The sequence below is a fragment of the Pinus tabuliformis genome, chromosome 3_1 (assembly GCF_031772625.1).
Source record: "Pinus tabuliformis cultivar Carrire ecotype Pingquan chromosome 3_1, CPIR1, whole genome shotgun sequence".
NCBI classification, from domain to species: domain Eukaryota; kingdom Viridiplantae; phylum Streptophyta; class Pinopsida; order Pinales; family Pinaceae; genus Pinus; species Pinus tabuliformis.
The window spans coordinates 858,822,336-858,828,070 of NC_142301.1; the positions used below are offsets into that span (position 1 = coordinate 858,822,336).

At 39.1% G+C, this 5,735-nt stretch overlaps 1 pseudogene; it reads left to right on the forward strand.

Annotated features, from left to right (window-relative positions):
* Nucleotides 1-3,032: 3,032 nt before the first annotated feature.
* On the forward strand, nucleotides 3,033-5,100 carry LOC149190281 (UDP-glycosyltransferase 92A1 pseudogene; annotated as a pseudogene).
* Nucleotides 5,101-5,735: the final 635 nt, after the last annotated feature.

The window sequence follows — 5,735 nt, forward strand, 5'->3', positions numbered from 1 at the left end:
GGAAACATACAAATCATCTTCCACAGTTATCTGGGAGAAGCAACCAACAATATGGCGGAGCTCATGGTGGTGGAATCATGCCTGGAAATACTACTCAAGCACAACAGTCACAATGTTATCATTGAAGCTGACTCGAAGCTAGTCATCAACTCAGTGAAGAGGATAAATGCTGGCGCTATTCCTGAGAAAATCTCATAACACTGGCGGCTTCTGCAAGTCTACCAACGAATCCAAGTGCACCTACGAAGGCTGAGAACTCTTATGTTGGTGCATGTTCGCAGGGAAGCCAACGAAGTTGCGGACTGGCTTGCAAATGAGGGAGTTTGAAACAAGCATACCGACTCGTGTTGCTGGTTGGAGGAGATTATGGATGACAGGTTGAAGGAGGGATGCTCTTACAGGGTCATCAGTGACCGACAGCAGCATCAGGAAAAATCAAGAGACAAAATTTCCGAAGCAGAGCCACACAGTAGGGGTCTCGTCGATTTGGTTTTAATATGAATTGTTATGACATATGTGAGGTTCTTTTCAGAATGCAGGTCTATGTCGATCTCCTTAACCCAGGTAACAGTAAACCAGCAGTCTCAGAGGGATGGCCGGAAGGCGAGATCTGCATCTTCCTTGGGCCCTTGCGCCGAAATCCAGACTTTCTCAGCAGGTGCAAAACCCCCGTTTGTTTTCCGGTGATTTCTTTACTACCCTCTAGGTGGTTTCCAATTTATCGCAAGCTCTTTAGGCGGGAAGTAGTTTTTCACAATCAGAAGCGATTCCACTCACCACGCGACACGTGGCTTTGGGTGGGGAGGAAATACTGCCCTCATCGCATGCTAACTATCGGTGCTTTTAGTCTGCCCGATATGATCTCAAACCGTTGGATCAAGAGAGGGCATTCAACGGTCAAGATTGAACGTGCATGTTGGTGGGACCATTACAATGGTTATGTTTCGAGCTGTTTGCATGACACCATGGGAATCACGCGTAATCGGTGGATTTCAGGCGGTAAAAGTGATTGTTGGTTATGCCAAAAATGGACCCGATATGATTATAAATTATGGTTTACAGGGTGTATCGAGTCCGATGTGGTGGTTAAAAGGTGAGCTTGTTGGCCGCCCGATATGGTTTACATCCGCTAGATCTTTAGCTTAGGATCCAACGGTCAGTTTTGGACGGTTGGTTTGTTTTGGTGGGTCGCGTCCCTGGGTTCATTTTGTCGTCTTGCGCCCATGGATTGGGGTGGGCTTGTCCTTTTGGTGAGCCCCACTGTTGTGGTTGCCGATTGTCCTTTTGGGATTGAATAAGAAGAATCCGCTCTTGCCTTAGCAAAAAAAAATTTAGTTTTAATAAATTAATTTAAATATTATTTTTTTAAAACTAGTCGTTTCATATGGTCGTTACCTATTAATATTTTTAATAAATTAATGAAATAATATCATTATTTAAATATTTTTTCAAAAACTAGCGTTTAATATAGCCGTTACTTAATAATATTTGTTTTAATATATTAATAAAATAATATTATAATTTAAACATTATTGTTCAAATATAGTCGTTACTTGAAATTATGTCTCTACATTGCTCTCTATTTAAGCCTTTGCCATGGTCTGCCTCTTCATCTGGTCCTGATGATGAACCACATTTGTTAAATATTTTTTTCAAAAACTAGCATTTAATATGCCCATTACGTAATTATATTGTTTTTAATATATTAATAAATTGATATTATAATTTAAACATTATTGTTCAAATATAGTCGTTACTTGAAATTATGTCTCTACATTGCTCTCTATTTAAGTTTTGCCATGGTCTGCCTCTTCATTTGGTCCTAAAAATGAACCACATTTATTGGTTCCAAATGTGTCTACCAAAAAATTCTCCCATGTGATTTCTACCAAAAAAATTTGTTTAATTTATTATGATAACTTGAATACAGAAAATAAAAAATATAAATTAAATTTTTTATTTATTTACTTAATTATTAATAATTAAATTAAATTCTAAAAACCACACACACACACACATATATATATATATATAATTCTATCCTAAAACAAAGTAACCTATCAACAATGTAATTTTAATCAAAATCATAAAACATTATAATGGTATGAAATTATATACCATGAAATTACAGTGTATATATATATATATATATATATATATATATATATATATATATATATATATATATATATATATATTAAAAATAAAATAATAAAAAATAGAAAATAAATAAATTAGTTAAACTAGTTGTTTTTTCTTATAGTTAGTTAGTTGTTTTCTTTATCTACTTATTTTAATGCCTGGATCTGATTCATCATCTTGTCCTAAAGATGAACCGGATGATTCAAAACGCTTTAACGAAAATGCTCTTATATGATTGTTTCCCAAAAAAAATATTATGATTAACATGGATCACACAAGTTTAAACTCAAAAAATGTAATTTTAATCAAAATCATGAAACATTATATTATAATGGTATGAAATTATATACCATTGTTTCCCAAAAAAATTATTATGATTAACATGGATCACACAAGTTTAAACTCAAAAAATGTAATTTTAATCAAAATCATGAAACATTATATTATGATGGTATGAAATTATATACCATGAAAAATTATATATATATCCTTTTACCTGGCTTATCCAAGCAACAAAATGCAAAGAAAACAACGCTGATTATTTTAATACTCGATGCATAATTATCCATAACTCAAAAAATGTAATTTTAATCAAAATCATAAAACATTATAATGGTATGAAATTACATAACATGAAAAATTAAATATATATATATATATATATATATACCTGGCCTATCCAAGCAACAAAATGGAAAGAAAACAATGCCGATTATTTTAATACCGGATGCATATTTATCCATAACTATTTAACTATTCCGAAGAAGGACCGGCTGGAGAGTAAGTAGTACTAAAGTCTGTTGGTAGGTAGGGTCAAGTTGTTGAGGGTTCCAAACCTCTATAGTAAGTAAATAAAGCATAGAAAAAGTGCGCTCTATAGCTAGCTCCAATTGAACAGGCTGAGGAGAAGAGCTAGTTCCCTTTTTCACTACGTAAGCCTCGGGATAGTTAACATTTCACGAGAAATACATGATGCGTATGGGTTACCATTGAAAGTGTTTTACCCTAAACACCAATGACGTCATCGCTTCGGTCAACTTTTATTTTCTCGCTGGCACGCATTCCCTTTAGTGAAATGTGAATCATTGCGCAGGCGCTGCAACATTTACAGAGCAGTCGCTGCAATCTTTCCAGCCTAAGCATCTGTCCAGTTCTCGGCCCATTTCGCTGCCTAAATCTTGCGCAGGAGCTGCAACCTTTACAGAGCAGTCGCTGCAATCTTTCCAGTTCTCGGGCCATTTCGCCGCCTAAATCTTCCACCCGCAATGACGAAGCCCTTTCCCGCTGAGAATTTGACCACTATCACCACTAGAAAGGCCAAGCACCATGTGGTGATGCTCCCCTTCATGGCTCAGGGCCATATTATTCCCTTCCTAGAGCTCGCCAAGCTGCTTGCCAAAAGAACCGGATTTGCCATCACCATAGCCAATACGCCTCTCAACATTCGAAGCCTGCGACCCAAGATCGAATCCGCTAGCCCTGGTCTGGATATCCGCCTAGCGGAGCTGCCCTTCTCCAGCGACGCTCACGGTCTTCCTCCTCACACCGAAAACATGGACTCCGTCCCTAAACATCTTTCCCTCCGTTTCTTGGAAGCCTCGGAGCACCTGGAACCCCATTTCGAGCGCCTTATTCGCCACATCATTCAAGAAGACGGCGGGCGCCTGCCGCTGTGCATCATCAGCGACATGTTCATGGCATGGACGGTGGACGTAGGAAACAGGTTGGGAATACCAAGAATTCAGTTCTGCACTTGTGGGGCTTACGGCACCTCCGTCTATTACTCCCTCTGCACTCATCTACCTCACACCAAGACCCATGCGGAGGAGTTTGTTCTGCCCGACATGTCGCATGTTACACTGGATCGATCTCAGCTCCCTCTATATTTGAAAACGGCTACAGGATCCGATCCCTGGATCTTGTTTCTCAATCGCCAGATATCTCGCAACGTGCGTAGTTGGGGGTCAATCTGTAATACGTTCGAAGACCTTGAGCATAGCAGTCTCCAACACATGAGAAAATCCACTGGCAGACCGGTTTGGGCGGTCGGACCGATCCTACCCGCTTCATTTTTCTCTTCCTCTTCTTCAAATACATCTGTTGATTCCGAAGGCAACCAGGCAGAGGCAGAATATGCAAGGGCATCTTTGCTATGGCTCGATTCCCAAGCGCCCTCCTCTGTGCTCTATGTTTGCTTTGGAAGCCAAAATTCGATATCGTCGTCACACATGAAGGAGCTGGCTCTGGGACTAGAGTCGAGTCAACAGCCTTTCATTTGGGTCGTCAGGCCGCCGCTGGAGGTCCCATTTAATTCAGAGTTCTCAGCGGAGTTTCTACCAGAGGGGTTTGAAGAGCGAGTGAAAGAAAAAAAGCGAGGATTGCTTATCAAAAAGTGGGCGCCTCAGCTGCTGATCCTGTCACATCCTTCGACAGGAGGGTTCCTGAGTCACTGTGGCTGGAATTCGACGCTGGAAACCCTGAGCCAAGGGGTGCCTATTATCGGATGGCCCATGTCAGGGGACCAGTTCTCGAATTCGAAAATGTTGGAGGAGGAGGTGGGGGTGTGCATCGAGATGTGGAGGGGAAAACAGGGAGACTTGAAGCGGGAGACGGTGGAGAGAAGTGTAAGAATGTTGATGACGGAGGAAAAAGGGAATCAACTGAGAAAGAGAGCCGAGGAGATTAGAGAAGCAGCCATGAAGGCAGTGATTGAAGATGAAGACGGAGACGGAGACGGAGGAAAGAAAGGGGCATCTGTGTGTGCTATGGAAGACATGATAATAGCGCTGGAAGTAGAATATGAAGGGTAGAGTTGTGTTGTATCTAGCCTATCTTTCTCCTCCTTCGCTCCCATATTTGCATTAGAGTGATTGAATAATAGTCTTTGGATTTGCTGCACACTCCCCATATAATGGGCACTTAAAATGGTTTATTTGGAGTCAACTATGTTCGTTTAAACATCACCATTGAAAAAAATGGAAAATGAATGGTTTAGAGTTTGTTTATTGGTGTTTTAACTTAGATGTTGAAAAAAATGAATGGTTTCATGAAGATTGTGTTTAGAGTTTGTTTATTGGTGTTGTAAGTTGATGTTGAAAATATAGCAATAAGATGGGTAATCAAGGATAAGCTGCAACGCAAGTATATCTTGCCTTAGGTCGCCTTTGATTTGCCCATTGTGTTGAGGTAGCGCTCAGCCTGACACGCTCACAGAGTGTTCAGGTCGAGGAGGTCACGTTGGCCGACGCTGAATCAAGGCTGCATTGCTTGTCTTATTCGACGACTACAATAAAGTTTGAGGTTCATGGAATTGCGATTGAAGATTAAATTTTCATTTATTTGTTTATCACTGCAAGATATTAATTTTACCATATTAATAATAAAGTGTTAATAAAAAATTGTGAAGGGTTAATAAACATGGTCAATTATTAATAAAAAATAATGTTAATTAAGTTTATTCGTAGACTGGAATGATATTATTTTATTTATATTATATTTTTTTAAGTGATATCATGAATTTTGTTATAATGGTTTAGGTTTTTTGTTTTTATAATTTACTATTGGAGTCCATATATTATAGAGCAACAAGACCA